Source organism: Ambystoma mexicanum, chromosome 9, assembly GCF_040938575.1.
Source record: "Ambystoma mexicanum isolate Mex_15411 chromosome 9, UKY_AmexF1_1, whole genome shotgun sequence".
Classification (NCBI taxonomy): Eukaryota; Metazoa; Chordata; class Amphibia; order Caudata; family Ambystomatidae; genus Ambystoma; species Ambystoma mexicanum.
Window position 1 is genome coordinate 251,662,988 of NC_090931.1, and position 19,827 is coordinate 251,682,814.

Genomic DNA, 19,827 nt, shown 5'->3' on the forward strand with positions numbered 1-19,827 from the left:
TTTTGGCATCTGTATTTATCAAAGATACAGGTCTATATGACCCTTGCCTTCTTTCGGAAGAACTACAATATTCACCTGTGTAAATGTATTTGGGGTGTTTTCTCCTTGTAGCATGCTGTTAAAAAGCTTAGTCAAAAACGTGATTGACAGGGGACCATGTCTCTTATAAAACGCTGATGTATAGCCATCCTGCCCTGTTGCTGACCCTGCCCTCAACCTTGGTATGGCTAAACGTATTTCCTCACCTGAAATGGTTTTATGCAACGCTTCCCGCTCATCCGGACCTAACACCTTAAGTGGGAGGGCATTCAAATAACCATGGACCCCCTGCTCCCCTCGATCTTCAGAAGTATAAAGCCTGGAGTCAAATCCCCCAAATCGGCACTGCATTCTCTTTGGGGTCAATGAGTGACACACCCGACTCATTTATTTTCTTAAAGACCGCTCTGTCTCTCCAACCTTTGTCCCCTCAGACATGATACCAATAATGTATGGGCCGTATCCCCCTTTTTGAAATATCTGTTTTACAAAACGTAGCTGAGCTATCGCCTTGCCTTATATCGCCTATTTCCTGTCTCAAGTCCTTATCTCCGTGTGTAGGACTTCTGCGCGGTCTTCGAATGACTTCAGTTCATCCTCTTTCCCTTTAATCTTCTGTTTTAGTTTGGATTCCTGTAATATTGTAGCCCTATTTTTAGCAGATCCTTCTGAAAATGGAGGCTGCATAAGGTGGCCTTTGATGCCCACCATATAATGTGAAGTGGCACCTCTCCCGTGTCATTACGCCAAATAAAAGTCTTTGAGCTCTTCCTGAGAAGTGTCTCTGAAAACCAACTCTCTAAACAGGGTATCGTTGCAGACCGAACACCTAACAGAGCTCTAAACACCATAATCAACATCACTACACTCATATCGTGGCTGGCCCATCCCTCTATGTGGATATGTGCATCCATCAAAGAGTGTTCTTGCGCCGCTTCAATCATTATATAGTCTATTCTTGTGAACGTTTTGTGTGGTGGAGATTAAAATGTACAGGCCCATGAGTGGGGGTGAACGGTCCTCCATAAGTCTATAAGAAAAGGCTCCAGTAAGAGCTCCGACAAGGCTTCCCCCTCTTGTGAAGGAGGGGGTACAGCATCACTTCTCAATGAAGACCAGTCCCTGGAGGGGTCCCTGATCAGATTAAGATCTCCACCACTTATTAATAGGCCCATCCTGCAGGTATTTATAAAGGCCAGGGCCTCAGTACTACAGGCCATTTGTTGCTGATTGGAGGTGTACAGTGAGCATAATGTCATGGCCGTGTGACCGATCAGACCATTTACTGCCAGCAAGCATTCCTCCTTTAATCTGGGAGACCTCAAATCCGAGAGTGCTCTGAATCAAAATGCCCACAACCACTTTTTCTGCTGGGCCCAAGGACCACAATGATTTCCCTAACTCTTTACCCCTCAGTGTGTGCCCCTCCCTGTCAAAACTCTAGACTCCTGCAAAATAAGTATGTCCAATTTAGATTGCTAAAACTCACATACAACCATAGAGCATTTTTGAGGTGACTAAGGGCCTTCACGTTCAAAGAAACCACTTTGATGCCACTACGCATTAATTCCACATCGTCATATTCAAAATATATTCTTTCCCACTGTTGCAAATTCCATCTCTCTGTCTGTGGTCTCCCTCCCAGGTGAAAACACGTCGCTGTCTCTATTAGCCCCATCCTGCCCTCTGTCCTACAAATATTAAGTTGAACGTGAACTTCCATCTTGAGCCCAATACCCCGAGTTCAAGGGGTGTTGAATCTCCGAAACTTTCTCGAGCCCGCCGACCGGATTCTTCTCGGGTGAGCTGTCAGTCTCTCCTTTTACGGACGTGTCATGTTCGCGGCTCCACTCGTGTCCAAACTGCGGTCCTCTGACATTATTTCTTTATTTGTTATTTGTTTCAGGACACCTTCCACCTCATCCTGCGGTGATACATATATTCCTTAGCACGAAATTTAAAGGAGAGTGCAAATGGGAACCGCCACCAATATCATGTCTTTCTCCTGTAGCCATTAGGTCAGCGGACAACATTCTTGTCTTTTATTCAGGGTCATAGCCATCAAAACTTGGAAAATGTATATTTGCGACCCTTCAAAGAATATCTGATCTTTCTGCCTGACTTTCTGTAGAATGACTGCTTTCTGTTTAAAATAATGACACTTTGCCAGGGCCGATCTAGGACCCCTACTCAATGAATCCTATTTAACGTGATGTCATGAATGGGTGTTTCCTCAAAAAGTCCATTTAATAACGACTTTACCCAATGTTCTAGAGACAGAGTAGATTCTCCCTGCAGTTCTTTCAGGCCCATGAGGCAGATGTTGGAACGCCTCTCCCTGTTCTCCAAATCGTCAACTTTAAATGCCAAGTCTCTTTTTGTTCCAGATCTTGCATCCATTCTTCCATTTTCATGTCTGTCAGGTCCACCGACAATTGGTTATTTTCCATTTATACAGTTTCTCCTCAACTTTCTCTATCCTACCTTTGAGCTCTGAAGTTGCTACTGACAGTCTGCTCTATATGGGCCTAATTTCAACCAAAAGCAATTGGATATTCGCCTTTATAGACCCTTTTTGGTCGGCGCCTATGTGGTTGGGTATTCTTCCATTGTTGTCACCTCAACCTTATCAGGGTCCCTTTGGAAGGTGCTCAGAAACTTTGCCGTATCGGGTTCCAACATATGGTGTTCACCAATCTCAGAGGGATGCCCCAGTGAATAAGCACAGTGGTAGATTACTACAACATTGGGGACGGGTTTGCCTTGACCTTCAAATGTCTCCCAAGACACAGACCTATTTAGTCAAATTCACTCTCAACCCAGCCATGCTGGATCGGAGGAAGTGCACCCCCAAATGACCATCTCCTGGCTTACATGATACCCATGCAGGCTGTGTGCTCCTTAAGTGAGGATCCCATCCACTCCCTCGTGCCAGGACCCAGCTCCATGTTCGCCAAGCTGACCTGTGAGATGTGTATGGGGGCCAATGAAACCTTACATTTCCCCCTCTGTTCTTGTGGAAGTCATTATGGCCAGCGGGGAGTAACCATAGTCACTTGAGTGCCAGTTCACTGTATCACAATGAGGTTCTTCCTCCCACACGCATTAGTAATGTGCCCCTGATCCAATCATGGTGTTCGGGAGTGGCATTGCACTCCCTGCGTGCTGTTCAACTTCAGCTCCTCTGGTGGGGACGCCCACTGCTGCACACTCTTCCACCACCCTATACCCTCATTATCCCCCCACTGAGCCGACCCACCTTAGATGAGCAGGAGGACGTGGTCCCTCAGTGCTCCAGCCGCTCCACCGTCAGGCTGGGTCTCCTTTACCTCCCGTGTGGCGTGTCCGGATTCTGGTTCTATTTGAAAGAATAGGTACTCCCTGTTTTTTGATTTCGGGGGGTCAACTCTATCAAGTGGGAGACTATTTGTTGAAAAACAAAGGTGATAGGTCGACTACCCCTTCCTTTAGTCCCTAAGGAACACAAGGCTAAATCCAAGATAATCTAATTGAATTTAAGATTAGTCATACCATTGCTGTTTTATTTTGAAATAACAAATTCATTTATTTTAATTTATCTTATGCAAAACTTAAAAAAGGGCTCAAAAGAAGTCCTATACACATAAAAACTAAAACTAAAACACCCCAATCTCTGTGCTATTCACTTAAAATCTAATTGGTGTACTAACACCATGCTTTGCATGATGAATAGGGACAAATACAGATAGACCAAACTTAATTCGTGAAAACGGGAAAAGCAGTATAAATAGCTATTGACACAATTAAGTTTTTTTAACCAAATCGGGGATCAAATCCCTTGATCCCAACTACATTTATGCATGCAACAAAGGTCAATAGTGGCAGTTGTTAGTTTGTTCTTTTTATATAGCTCTTTTGCAACCACTCTAAATTATTTTACCATGTAGATATAGGGTATAGGGTTATACATTAAACGAAAATACCCTTTGTTTCGTTCTTAAATTGAGAGATAGAAAAAAGATAATACAGAGTTCCTAGTATAAAGTCGACATATGTTTCGGCCCTGCTAACTCATACGGTTCACTCTCTCAGTGCCGTTGGTTTTGATGTTGATGGCCGTCTTCAGGACATAATAGTATTTTCACAAAGGTAGTTGATACTTTCCCATTGACTTGTGTTGCAATCTAGAGGTGATTAAAAAACATTCTTTAAAAAAAAGGGGACTCTTAGACAGAGCTCCGCTTAAAGACTGTGGTATTGGACTATACTTACTCTGCCACTTCATGGACTAACCTGTGTGTAACTCAGATTTCTTCGGGACGTATTAGGTGGGTCTTAATAAGATGACATCATCTGGCTCCTTAACGGATGCGTGATACAAAGGGTGTGTTCATTCACCATACCTGTAAATATATATCTCTGTATCAATGTGGTGCTCTTTTCTGGTACACAGGGTGCTCAGTCAAGTATACTTTCTTTTGGCAAGACGGTTAAATGGGCTTCTACGTAGCGGCTCTCCCTCCGTTCCTTCCTGCCCCTACATATAATCTGGGCGTACTCTGATGTTGATATTACTAACTTTACCAATGAGCTATATATTTATATGATGGAATTACAAATACACTGACTCAACAGAGTTATCCCATCAGTGTCATGTTGCGGAGACAGTACTACAATTTCCGCCACTTAACAAACACTGAAGGTACTTTTTATAATGTATGACCTGCTGCCTTGTATAATTGTAGAGTTGAGGCATGAAACCCTTGAGCTTCATGTCAGTCCGTCTGTTCCAGACTTTGGCATACTGAGATTTCCTAGAAGGTATTCAGTCTTTGTCGGTTTCAGCTTCAGGCCAGTGCTTGACATCCAGGCTTGGATAAGAGTCAAACAGCACTTCAGTTGGTGAATTTCATTTATGCAACTGATGTTTAGGTAAGGGAGAGTGTCATTCGCGAATTGATGCATCATGATGTTGGTGTTGGCGATGAGTTGCCAAATAGGTACCATGCAGAGGTTGAAGCTGACAGGACTTGAGGAACTCTGCAGGTTACTCGGTAATGCCTGGATCTGTTGGGGCACACCTGGATGAGTTGGTCTTTGTTGAAGAGGTAGGAGGCAAACCACTGAATAACTCTCCCATCAAAGCACTTGTTTGTTGTGTGATGTTCAGGAGTACTTCATGGTCAATGGTATTGAAGGCAATGGAGCGGTTTAATAGTATAAGAAGGGTGCCCTTTGTTCAGGATTTGCTGGGCATCATTAATAAAATGGATGATGGCGGACTCTGAGCTGCATCATGGTCAGTAACTGGATTGGTTGACCTGTAGGCAATTGTACTCGCTTCATGCAACTGGATGGCAACAGTCTTCTCAATCGCTTTGCTGAGGAAGAGTAATTGTATGAGGTGATTGTTGGTGCGGGTCGAGTATGAGATAACAACGAATTAATGATGATGAATATGAAATGGATGTGGTCTCACCACTACCGCAAACATGAAAGCCAAAAAGTGTGAAAACACTAAAAGATAAAATGTAAGACAATGGAGCCTTAAACTCACATTGATCAACGTGACCGTTTTTAACAATTTCATATCCCCGAAAGTGGCTACATAAGCTCCTCCATCTAACGGTATCGCACTTCTTTAACTAATCAGCGAACAACAACTGAAGCTTGCAAAAAGCTTCCCAACAGTGTGTCCTAAAAAAGGGCTTGCTAAATGGATTAGCGTGTCCATAACACATATACGAAACCAGGCTGCAATAATGAGCATTCTGCTTCCGCAAATATGCATCTTAGATAAATACTTTGCTGTCAATTAGTCACTGTGCTGTCTGGCAGCAATACTAATAGGAGTAGCACATCATTGCCCATTTCCCAGCAATGCCAAGTCAGCCTTCCATCCTTGCAAGGTTGATACCAAACTTTGTTTGGGTAATAATAAAATATATATATATATATATATATATATATAACTATGTAACACACTACATAAATAACACATTATTATTATTGCAACTAGTTGTTTTCCTTCTGCATTTATTTGTAAATACTAAAAATGATAGAAAAAACACTTGCAAGACCAGGCATCTGGGTAACTGTTTGCCAAAACTGTGAGACCCCACGACTAGGAATGATGGTGGACCAGCAGCCCATTCTATAGGAAAGTGTAAAATCACAAGGGTCTCCAATCACATTTTACCATGCTATAGGCTACTATAGGAAAAATATCCATTTGACTATCAGTCAAATGGATGTCAGTCTGTTTCCGCCCACAAGGATAGCCCAGCACATGGGTACTTTACCTCTGCTAAGCCTTATGAACTAAAACGTGGTTGCAGACCCTCCGGAGACCATCCCAAAGAGAAGGCTACTTGCCCTCATTCATTCTTACTACATAGGTTCTCACATGCTTTACAAATGCTGGATTGCTTGGGGATGTACGGGGGGGGGGTAGCAAGGATAATCCAGACATAGCCCTATTACTGTCCTGTGCACAGAGAGGCATGGCACCCCAGCCACAGTTCACTGATGGCTTCCAACGAGGCAGACGCACGTGTCTGGGGCAGCTAGCAGCGCTCTAGTTCAGATGAAATTGCCTGGCATTTTGGACCGGGCTGTCCTTATAGGTGGGACCAGACTGATATGCAAATTGTCATTTCTTCCCTGGAAAGGCAGAGAGAGCAAATACGTGATTGGAGGCCTTCTTGTGTGGGTTCCATACCAGAGAATACATTTTTGGCCTGGTTTTGTTCTCAGAAGAGGGGTTCCCACATTTCTGGAAAACTAGGATCACTGCGACAAGGGCCGTGGCACCGCTGTAACGCTGTTACCAGACCAGAAGCATTCGTAGGCGTCAGCACAACTGGAGACATTTTCCATTATTTGCAACTGGAAACTGGTATTTTCTTGGACTGGCGGTCTCTTGAAACTGACATTTCTGGACTGGATACTGCTGTGGTTTTACAGTGTCTCTGATCAAATAAAAAGTAAACGCAGACAAATATTTGCTGCCGTTTCATTTTTTAGTACAAAACTTGCTGAAAAGCATTAAATAAATGGGAAAAGTAAATATGGTCAAATACAGAAGGAAACGTTTGAAAAATAAGCACCATTAAACTGGGTGCAAAGGTATAACATGAAAGTGACTCTATCATTGGGGTCTGAAACCTTTGTCTCTCCATATTTTTGGGACTGGTCACTGCCCATTGACTATGCTGGCTAGACGTAATAGGAGTTGTAGTCCAAAACATCTGGAGAGCCAAAGGTTGCAGACCCCTAAAAAGGGCTAGTCAAAGTAGAGCTGGGAACTTTCTGCAATAGTCCCCCTGCAAGCTCTTTCCTCTCTGCATGTAGGCTGACTCTAATGGTATCACACCTACTCCTCGCTGCCCTCCGGTGACTCTGCTTGCCATCTTGCACTTGAACCCCACTTCTCCTACATACTGTTGTGGAGCCGGGGATGGCCAGACCCCCTGCTGCATCTCATGGAACGGATGAGAGGGATGGAACGGATGAGAGGGATGGAAGGGATGGAGTGGATAGGACCGATGGAGTGGATAGAATGGATGGAATGGATGGAACGGATGGAATCCATGAACTGATGGAATGGATGGAACGGATGCAATCCATGAACGGATGGAACGTATGGAATGCATGGAGCAGAGAGAAAAAACTGAATGGATAGAGCAAATGGAGTGGATAGGACCCATGGAGTGGATGAAACCGATGGAACGCATGGAATTGATGAACGGACGCAATGGATGGAACCTATGCAACGCATGGAGCAGATGGAACAAACTAAATGGATGGAACAAATAGAGTGGATTGAGCAGATAGAAAAATTCGAACGGATGGAGTGACAGAACAGTGTAAGCAAATGGAACAGATGGAGCAAAGGGAACGGATGGAACAGATGGAGTACATGGTACGGATGGAGTACATGGAACGGATGGAGTACATGGAACGGATGGAGTGCATGTAACATATGGTGCAGACACTACGAATGGTGCAGACGCTATGGTTGGTGTGGACGCTATAGTTGGTGCGGATGCTGCGGGTTGGTGCAGACGCTGCAGATGGTGCGGACGCTATGGATGGTGCGGATGCTGCAGATGGTCACAGGTGCTTCACTGATAACCACCATATCACACTACTACCCTTACTCTCTCATATACACCACCACTCAACTAGAACACAGCTAAACCATGGTAAATTCGGGCTAGCTGTTCTCATACTAACATGACCCCATGAACACCTCATCATCCTAATAAAACACCATCTAGCTGAGCACATTCCGGCTATTTTAGGAGTCTCCTCTGGCCTAACGCAGCCAGAACTCAGTCTGGGTGTCCACCCTCCAGACTGAACACATCCAACTGACCTCCTCAGCACCACACCTACCGCTATGAAGCATCTATCATGCAACAACCAGACCAGCTGCACACATATCCGGTGCGCCCACGCACCATAGCACACTGTCTCTCTCTACTGACTTGAACTGCGGGTCCGAGGGCGTAAAACCAACCAACGCTTTGAGGTCATACCAATGATATGTAAGGCGCTATATAAATGCCAAGTAACATAACATAACATTCGGTAAACACAACACAGGAGCCGGTGAGTCAGATGGATACTCCCTGTGCGCCCCTTTTTACTAGGCACTTACACGTGATCACAGCCATTCCCCTGGATGACGAGTCGTGATCACTTAGACCGCGAACATGTGTCTACCCGCACCCTGGTGGGGACAGGTCGAAGTCACCACAACACATGCCTCTCCCTGCTTCCATTTTCTACGGGAGCGCATCATTTTCTTCCACTACCGCGGTCTCGCTCCATCCCACTTTGAATTAGTCCTCCTTCCAAAATTGGGCTACCAACTTGTGGTCCTCTACTCACCCTTTGGCCCTCCCATGTTTGCTCTCCCCCAGTTCTTTGTTCCAGGAACCGTGGAATGCGGAGCAGAAGCGTAGCTGTTGGGCGAATGTTTTGGGGTGGAAGGTTGGGGGTGGTTTCCTGCTGAAGAATGGGCGAGGGGCAGCAAGCTCATGAAATTAAGGATGCACAACTCAAAGGACCTTAAAAGCCCCCTAATGATTTATGGTCAACCAGGCCAGAGGGCAGGTGATCTGTAGTCTTGCTGATTGATCTTCAAAAAATAAGCTGTGGTGTTATAAACCTCAACAATGGCGAAAAGAGTTAATAGGTGATCAACCTATAGACAATTCTAGCAACCGTGTGTGTCAATCACAGCTTCAATAACAAAGTGCATGGCGTCTATGTGGGTATGCAGTTCAGTCCCTAGCCTAAAGAGTAACAGTGTGATTGAGTGGTGGATTGAGACATTTGTTGCGCGCAGACTGGGCAGATGGAACAGCTCAATGAACTCCACTGTTTCGCAAGTGAACACATATTCCTACTGTCGCCCTCTTAAGGTGGTTATTGTAATGTCAATTCTACTTCATATGTATAAGCTGGATATAGCACAGGGGACTTTCCTCATGTCCACTCCTCCTCGCTAATTATACGTACTGCAGCATTTATTTTTATTTTGTTGTTTTTCTTTTAAAGGAGCACTTGCTGAAACCTTCCATTGCGTCTTCTGCGTCGGGTAAAGCTGGCATGGCGGGCAGGGCACAGCTGGGAATCTTGGAACCGAATTCTGGGTTATGTTTAAACAAAGAATGTTCTTTTCTTTATCATAAACAGAAGCTGCTTCAGTGCCAAGTCTAAGCAAACAGCTTGTTTTATTAATATTGGAAAGGGCAACACACTAAGGTTATTCAGTGGTGTGGGTACGTGTGCTAGGTTCGACCCCTGAAATGTGGGGCGCTGTTTCTGGGCCTGGGAAAGCAGCTGAAACCTGGACAAATAAACGTACGCTTAAATTAAAGCTGAGTGCCCATGGCCAGTTTTGAGTTCGAATAACCTGGATTATCGTGTATTAGTATGTGCATGGCTATGCCAACTTTTTAGAAGTAACAGCGACGTCTTCCCTGGATATAGAGAGCAAGTGCTACAATGTTAAAAAAAAAGCTTACTAACAAATAGTACATAGTGCATACAATGATTTCTTAGTTTGATGGTTTTATTTGAGAGCAAAACTATATATATTTTAATGGGTGGCTATATTTAAAAATCCAGAGGACCAAATCTGAATCAAATGAAGTGTGTGTGTGTGTGTGTGTGTGTGTGTGTGTGTGTGTGTGTGTGTGTGTGTGTTGGCCTGTCTGGCTCTGTTTCTCTGTAAGTGTGTACATTGTGTATGTGTGCTGGATGCCTGTGTAACTGTACATATGTGTGTGACTTTGTTGTGTGTGTGGTTGTGTGTGTGTGTGTGTGTGTGTGTGTGTGTGTGTGTGTGTGTGTGTGTGTGTGTGTGTGTGTGTGTGTGTCTGTTGGCCTGTCTGGCTCTGTTTGTCTGTAAGTGTGTACATTGTGTATGTGTGCTGGATGCCTGTGTAACTGTACATATGTGTGTGTCTTTGTTGTGTGTGTGTGTGTGTGTCTCTGTTGGCCTGTCTGGCTCTGTTTCTCTTTAAGTGTGTACATTGTAATTGTGTATGTGTGCTGGATGCCTGTGTAACTGTACATATGTGTGTGACTTTGTCGTGTGTGTGTGTGCGCGCGCGCGCGTAATTCGAAAACAATAATTCATTTTAGAAGAAATAAGGGACCAGCCTATAAAAAAAGTTCTACAAGTGGCGCGACTTCTGATGTTAAGGTGCTACCAGTATTCCTAAATATCACAAAAGTAAACTCTAACATCGTGTGTCATGCCAATGCGATCCAAAATCCCCGAAAAAGTCCTGTCTACAAACACTTGAAATTCCAGGGTAAGCATCAAAACCTGTCAATGACAAAAATGTAGTTGGAAAACCGTTATATTTCAGTAAAAAACGTAAACGCTATGCAAATAAGCGAGCTATAGGGTAGTGGGGCAATGCCCACACCCAAAACGTAAGATGCTGTTGTGGGCCAGTTTTTCGGGTCAAAGTGGGCCACTTTTTGGGCCAATGTTGGCCAGTTTAATGACTTCACCGTGTGACTAGTAGTTTTGACCAGTGTTACTTAATAGTCTTTAAAAGCACAATTTGAATCACATTTTCTGAACAAAAAAAAACCTTACATACTTCTCAAACAGTCACAAAAGGAATGCACTGCCAACTACTGAGGGCCACTTTTTCATTGGTGTCTGAGACAACTGTATGCCCCAGTCCGACCCTGCCTGTGGCCATGGCCAGTGAACACTTTTCAAGAGTCGTGAAGTGCCAGCTCCCTGGCACCTAAAGGACACCCTGCCTATCCTCTGAGCATGGCCTCTGCCCATGCCCAGATGCCACTGTGCCAGAGGCATGGCCTTCAGCTATGACCCGCACACAATGCGCAGCACACCTCAGCCCACATCTGGGTGCGGAGAACCGGCACGGATGAGACTCCTGGGTTCACAGAATCAGACCAGAAATGGCTCTGGCCCCACAGACCCGGAGCAGGCTCTGCATACGCAGCTCCAGTTCTGTCCCATGCCCATATACACTTTTTTACAGCCAAATAAGCCATTTCTATTCATTTTTTGGGGCATAGTCCTGATCCTACCAAGGTGGCCCTTCCCCCAAAATCTAACAACTACAATGACGGCTTGCTCAAGCATTTTCAGCCCAATCCAACCCAATAATAAAGACCTTCTTTCAAGTAGCCATTCAGATCGAGTTTTACTCAATGTCTGCAGGTTCAAAGGTCCAAAAGGGCCAATCGGTGTTGGCAATTGTGGTAGCGGGTGTGCAAGCTTGAAATATCACTAACTCGATTTTGGTCATTTTAGCCACAATTTCAGGTATTTTATCAAAACTACTAACAGATTTTCACCGGATCAAGTGAAGAAGTTGTGGGAGATCAGGCACTAGCTTCTAATAATTCTCTCGCAATACAAGTGAGCACAATACATATGGATAATATTCTCAGATTCTATGTGTACTTACACCCCTACACAACTCACAAGCTCAAACACACGCCAACCAAACAATACCCACACGCACACACATCCATTACCCACAAACACGTGCACAATACACAATATGCACATACAATACGCATGGAATGTCAATGATCACAATACACACACTTACATGCAAATATGTTTTCAATAGAAGCACAATACGTCCATGCAGTGTGCATGGAATATGCCTGAGCACAGAAAATACAGCCGCAATACACATGTGCACAAAGAGTACACCTGGAATGAATATGCATAACCACTCCATCCACATACACAACCAACACCCCCCTGCACGCACACAAGCACACAACACCCCACGCTCAAACATGCACACCTTAATTCACCCCCGGCATACAGTGCGAATATAACTAAGTGCAATACACACATGAAAGACGTGCAATGGCAGCAGACACAAATATGCTCAAAAGAGATGGCAGCACGCACGTACACTGCATACACCATAAGCGAGCACAGAAAACATGTTTACAAACAACATGCACAGACCATGAGTGATCACAATATGTACAAATAAAAATTACAGAAGTGTCAATTCATATGCATAGCCACACATACACCCTAAAAACACAACAGGTGAACTTGACGAGAAACAGAAACGCAGTAAGCACCACACACTCATAAATACACACATTCATTTTTGAAAAATGAGGACAAACCTGTCAAAAGCATTTTTAAAGAGTTCAGGCAACTAACTATAAAATTGTCAAGTCTGCAAGCGTGAATGCCAACCTCAGGGTCACTCCGAACACTCAGTGAAAATCAAACACTGTGCAAACATAAACATTCCCAGGCTGCGGGTGGAACCTCAACTCAAACGTTCAGACTAGTCCACAAAGCCTGCTGGGGATATCAGGTAATTTACGTCAGCACTGTGGCTACATTGAGTCTTGTAGCATTGTGCTGAAGTGTGAGTGTGATTTGGAGGGTGAGGGATCGTGTTTATCTTTGCGGAAAAAAAAATGCAATGTTCACTGATTGTTTGCAGTGACTCTAATGTTGACATTCCAAACATTTGTAGAGTTCCCTTTTTTGTAGGTAGTTACCTTAACACTTAAAGTAAAATATATGTTCCGAAAAGACCAGAAAACATGGCTCTTTGCCCAAATTGGGTGGTCTATGGCTAGTTAGGGCTCACTGCCAGTTCCCCCCAGCCATCCTATCAACGCTTCTCCTGGGCTGTTTTGCGATTAGCTGTTTTGTTTCTATCATCATCTGTGTGTGACTGGTGTTCTACCCTTCTGTATTAGAGGACTACTCACATGTAAATGGAATGAAACAGCCCCCTGATGCACCCAGGCTTAAGCGCTTTACAAATGTAAAAAATAAATAAACATAGCCACACACAGCTACATATAAATCTATATATATGTACACACACATATGTATATATATGCATAAACATACATTCTTATTTAACTGCCTCTTAACTTGGCCGATAAATACAGAATTATGTCGTCGTGGGAAACTGCATCCTACTTTTTTTTAACAGCAGAATCGACACTACATACGGTACAGGGGACTTCTTTTGCACATCAAAAAAAGAAAATATACAGGTATATGTATGTATTTAGTTTTGCTTTAAATGCTTAAGGCCTGTAATACCATCTACAAATTGCGCCTGTTCATTGGAACTATAGAGGGGTGGAGCAGTAGAGTTCGCCCGAGGTGTGCCGGGTAATGGCATACAGGAGGTACTTAATAGTCGGCAATAGCCTGCACCTTCTTGAAATCCGTCTACGTCCGCGAGCTCTTGTCTCATAAAATGACTCTCTCCACGTGCTCTTTCAGGAAACTTTAGCAATCTCTGCATATGTGTCTGACAGTGTTCAAGGAACCCCTGCAACATTCAGACACTTGCTAGTTAGCCAAAAAACAAACTGAAGCAAAGTTGTCCATTCCTAGTCACGGACACGCCGCCATTTATAAGAGGGGAAATGTATGGATTCTATACGTTTACTCCGGGGCAAAGCACGCCCAACTGACCGATATAAAGAGTACCAAAAGAAGTAGTGGAACTATGTTCCTTACTGGTCTTTCCGTGCTCCCCACAAACCTCATCCCCACGCACCTCCCACCCACAATCCAAACCCCCAAAGAAACACACCTGCTATTTAAGGGAACGTTCAGTGCAGTGCACTGAAATGCAAGCGTCAATTTCTTCCTGCCCTTTCTTTTTAACTAAACCATTCCGGGAACAGTTTCTTTTTAAAATAAAAGTATAGGAACAGTGAAACTTGTTTTTGAAGTAGAGGAGCACTGCTCCCGCCCACTTCCCCCTCTGACATTGGCAATGTATGGGCAAAATGAAGCAGAACCGGCCTCCAAAACCAAAGATCACGGTAAGTCACAAGACGCATGTTCTCATGTTTAATTAGGGTGTTGGCAATCAGTGGTGTGTACTCCTGGAATCTGATTGGCCACCCCAGGTGCCACCCCATTATCCTACACTATGACCATTATGTGTGTGAGCGTTCGTACTTCATGCCACCGCAGCATAATCAGTGCCCCACTTGGGCCACCCCAGTCAAAAGAGTCTGAACACACCACTGTTGGCAATGACAACTCAAGAGTATAAAAACAAATGAAAAGTGGAAAAAAGACAGCTGCATGTTTACACAGCATGGTCTGTGCTTGCATGGGCTGTGTGGTTATTGGGAAGGAGTAGGGTGTGAGTACAGTGGTCAGGCAGAGTGGTTGAAGACCCTGGGTTCCCAATATAGTTCTATTACAAGCAGTCACCGTCCTTGGGTTTTAGGGAGCCTTGTCTGGACATCCTCTGGGCCCCCCTTATGGGTGGCAGTCCCACCGTTTGAACACCACTGCTTTAGAGTCAGAGAGTGAGATCAGGAGCTATGATGTTGCTGTGAGTGTGCGGAGACTAGAGGTGTGTGTGCGCACGCACGCGCCTATATCAGGCTGTGTTTATGCAAAGCTGTGCATGTGCAATGCTTAGTCCTAAAGCAGGAACCACGTTGCGTGTGAGTGCAGTGGATTGAGTGATTAGCAGCTCGCTAGTGTGAGCTGGGCCTGGCAGAAAGCACGCATCGGGCACATTGTGTGTGTGCATGGGCTAGGCTGTGTGTGTAGAGGCTAGCTTGTACACAGCATGGGTTTTCTAAAAGTACAGCCACAACTAGAAAGCCAATTGGCTGCTTCTGTGTACTGCATCCCACCTCATGAGTGTTTTGCGTATTTCACTCCCAGAAGCTCAGGCCTGTGTACAAACAACTCCACCGCTCTGGAGTTTAGCGTGAGTGCGTTCACTGGTCTCCGGGTGGTGGCTGTTGCTGGCCTGGCTGCACTGCTCCCATTATACCAAGCTTGGAAGTCCAGAAGGCAAACAAGGTGAGGCCTATTTTTCGGAAGATCATTGATATACGCGTGATCATGCAATTCATTCATTTATGAGCTATTTCATGTATGTATACGTTTTATTTTTGTTAAATTGTGTAGTGTGTTTATGATGTGTGAAGGTTTGAAACCAAAACACTAATAAAAAAAAGGTCAGGCATAACATTATATGTATATATTAAATAGTCGAAACTGCCCTTTATCGAACATTTTATTTAAAACTTAAAAACAAACTCAAGTGAAAACAGTCCCTGGGAATAATGAGAAGCGTCCAAGAGCTCAGCGGGGTGTCCAAACTTGTGAAGGGTCAGCCACAACGCCCCTAAATACTTTTTTATGCTGTTAGAATATCAGCACAAAAAAAGAACAAACAAAGACGAGGAAAGTGTGTGGGTGGTGGGAGGGGGGTCTTGAGAATGCTATCTCAAGGTGGAAACAATAAGGGCTCTGTTCCCCCCTCTCTTCCTCGGCATTCCATGTGTACCCGCGTCCCCCACCCGGAGCACAAGCACATCGCCTCTCATTTAATGAGACACATTAAAATCCGAGACCACCCCAAGACCCCGCGCAGAATGATAATGAGGATGGGTGGAGTGTGCCAGTCTGTGCAGCATGGGGGCCCTGCCCTAACTCCCATGGTGTCCTGAGGGTCACGCAAGAGGGAGCGACCAAAGGAGCGTCTCCAGGAAACAGCGTGACTGCGACTGCATAGAAAGCCTGGAGTTAATGTAACCTGACCAACTGCTGGGCAAATGACGACCATCCCACTGCATGTAGTCAGCTGCACCAGTGAGGCAAGTACTGTCTGTGGCACTCCTCCAGGGCAAAGGTTCGAAACCCGGCCACGCCACGCCAGACTTTCAATCTTTTTTAGGCCAAAAATTCTTGTTAAATAACTATCAACATAAAGAAAAAACAGGTTATCCTTTAGGGCGCAACAGTAGCAGCACCTTTTGTTGACTGCTCTATCAATCCGCAAAAACATGACATTGCATGGCCCATCCAGTCAACAAATGTGACTAACCCTCCCCTTGAAAGTTTACGTTTCGCCGACTTTTCGGCGCCCACGCGACTATCACACACAGCCATCACTCACAGCAAGGGGCATTCCCAGAGCACCATCATTGTCTGGCAACCCGAGTCCACCCTTCCGGTTCCGAAGCGTGAGGCATTCCGTGAACAGATCAGCACCCATTCTCCATTAACATCAAGAAACGTGACTCACGCGAGCTTCGAAAGTCCCGCAAAGTCACCGTTAAAGCACCTACAGCGCTGTCAGACACAACCCGACCCTGTCTCAACACATGAACCCCGTCCCCCAAAAACCACCTTCCATGGTCCCTAACACGACTCATGCTGTCACCTGGTCCCTGACACGACTCGTCCTATCACCCTTTTCATTCTCAAACCTGCTGCCTGCAGCCCCTGCCCAATGCACACCCCCTCCATGATTGCGCGCCGTTATCTGAGCAAGCGAGACACAGTCTTCCTTCCACAATAAGTTTCCAGACCAAAACTCCTCATCCATGACCCACTATCTTTAGGCAATGTGGCACGCGCAGTCCCAAATGGGACTCGCCATATCCTGGCCTATCCCGCTGCAGGAATCGCCATCCAACACTCCTATTCCTGGACAGTGACACCAACACGACACTTGCTAACCCCAAACTTAACATAACATATTCTCAAAACGCGTTCTTCCAATCACGTCAGCATGGCCTAAACACAGCGCATCCAGTTCACCAAGCAAGACTCCCCCTATCACGCAGCCTGCACCCCTCCAATGCCCCAAACATGAGACCTTTTCCTCAGGCAGGACATGTATTTGTCTTCAAACATGATATAAGTTTGGCCCCTCCTCTGAACATATATGTGCCCTCATACAACTGCTCCCTCAAAGATAGCACATACGTCCCTGCCGGCCACACATGGCCCAACATGTTCACAAGCATGTCACATGCTACACTGCTCGCCCCCCATACATCCAACAATGCCCCACTCTACGCCGCTCACACACGAATGACCCATGCTATCCAAACTCCACCGTGTGCACTGCAACTCGTAGGTGGAGATTAGCTTCTGGACGGTGTTCAGTCCTAACCATGGATCACCCACTCAGGCATAAACATGCCTATTCTGTGAGTTAATGCCCTCAATCTTGCAAGCATCTTTCCAAGCCCAGGTGATGCCCCTTCCTTGCCGTAAACGTGCCCCTTCTTCTGGTCCCAAAACCACCCTCGCCCGTCAACATCCAGAAGGAATCACACAGCCCTCCCACCACTGCCACAGTCAACATTCTCTGGAATCAATGGGGGAGGGCTCTGGCGGGGTCACACTACACAGCACTGAAAAAAGTGTTCAGAAACCCTCGAATTCATCACAGAACTGAATTCTTTTGGAGACCCGCATACACGTCCCCGTCTGAGCCGAACACTCACCATAGGCTGTGAACATTTTGAATATAATGGACACGACACATTAAAGTATACAGAAGTGTAATGCCAACAACGGTTACATCGTTTAATAAAAACAAAATGTATACACATAAATATACCGAATCAATATACATCAGTTCAATACAGATCCAAGAGACAAGTCAAAAGTCTGGACAAATAATTCAAAGCAAGTCCCACACAAACCATGTCAAGTACGCAAAGTGTAGATACACATATATTTTAATAAATACATAATGCATATATAGGATCGTAGAATATAACTATAACATGATCATGTGTGTAGTACAGCGACTGGGACGAGTAACTTGCAAAGTCTAAGACAAAGATTGGAAATCGAGCCCAAAACAATCCCTTTCAAAGAATCAAAATCGTGAACTCTAAATTAAATACCATAAAAGAACGACAATTCGGCGAGAAGCGCGCACATAAACTACATCCTGAGGGGTGAAAAGCCCAGCACCAGAAGCAAAATACCTCGAATCCCACCCGCACCCGGGGGCAGCAGCACAAAGAGCGACCCCCGAGCCATCGCACCCCGACCTCGGATTAGCATTCAGCTGCCTCCAAATTATATTATCACGTGTCCTCTTGATTTAAAAAAATAATAATAATTTGGGGAAAAATTAAATGAAGCGTCTGCGGCAAAGTAAAGGGAAGCCGGCTCCAAGCGCATGTCTGTCCGAGGAAATGCGCCCGCGCTGCGCGAAGGGGCTAGAGTCCGGAGATGGGGGGAGACAGCTTCTCGCAAAAGAAAGGCCACTATCATCTCTAAACGAGGAAATGCGCCCAAACACAAAAGCAGCGCAAAAATAAAGCCCGCCCAAAAAACGTCGCCAGGTCACGGGCATTGAAAAAATATAAATTGCATCGGCGGTATTTACGCTGAATTCAAATGAGTTAGGCTAACCACCTCCAAAGCGCAAGGATGGCGGTCTGTGCATTCTCCTCCAAAATTCAAAAATAAATATTACATTTGCCGAAAAAAAATGCGATCTGCACAGTTCTATTTTGGTGGCTGCATTTGCTTTCCGGGCTGCGAGGGGGCGGTCCGGCGGAGGCAGGGCTGCTGCTGCTGCGCTGTGGCTGCTCTTGCTGCACTGCTGCTGCTGCTGAGGCTGCTCGGAAGGCTCCTGCACTGGCTGCAGCGGGCTGCACGCAGCAGCTGCTCCCTCCCTGCCCTGCCGCTGTCTGCGCGAGCACTGCTCTGGGATGCACACACACACACTCACTCGCACGCACTCGCACAGGAGGAAGGAGGCAGCGCAGGCACAGCCCGGAGGAGCCGCTCTGACATGCACAATGAATGACAGCTTACCTGGGTGCCAATCTTCATCAGACTGACACTGCCGTGACAGCACAGCCTATACTTCCCAGTCCAGCCGGTGACGCGCCGGCCGGCTCCGCCCCGCTACGGCTGCCGGGGCGCGCCATCTGGCGGACGCACGCTGAAACTGCCACCTCCAGATGCTCCCTCACGCCGGGCAGCTGAAGTGAAAATGGGTGCACGTCTCGCATGCATTGTATCACTGACTCGCCTAAATTAAAGACAATAATAATGCACGTAAGTAACATCGTTTACAGCGACATGTTCAACAGGGGCGCTTGTGCATGCCTTTCACTATTCACTGAGGCACATATACACCACTCTCCTCACGGGTCATTAACACGCGATAAACTAACAAGAAAGTACACGCCAGGGCGCTGCGTGCATGGGAATGTTTCAGTGTGCGTAAAATAAACAATGATTGGTAAAACAATATCAAAATTAAATTATGCAGACATGATTTTTCAAAGCAACGTGCACGTAAACTATTTCTTCATGCAAGTTATGTCGGGAAAAAAACCGTGTCCCCCCAAAAAACGTATTTAAAAAAAAGCGGCCGTCCACATTCCTTCTGTTAGCGCGTGAAACAGCTTTTTATGAAACATATATGTAGCAGCAGATAACATATTTTGTCGTTTAGACCGCGTGAGCAGTCATTATCGCAA

At 45.5% G+C, this 19,827-nt stretch overlaps 1 protein-coding gene across 3 annotated transcripts in view; it reads right to left on the bottom strand.

Annotated features, from left to right (window-relative positions):
• The window catches only part of PKNOX2 (PBX/knotted 1 homeobox 2), a 1,892,972-nt gene extending 1,873,717 nt beyond the window's left edge, over positions 1 to 19,255 (bottom strand). For 2 of the 3 annotated variants that reach the window (XM_069614552.1, XM_069614551.1), the window contains exon 1: positions 19,154 to 19,253. The gene's annotated coding sequence lies outside the window, so the exon portion shown is untranslated. Of the gene's footprint in view, positions 1 to 19,153 lie in introns of all 3 variants that reach the window. The other variant, XM_069614553.1, reaches the window with a different exon arrangement.
• Between the last annotated feature and the right edge of the window lie 572 nt (positions 19,256 to 19,827).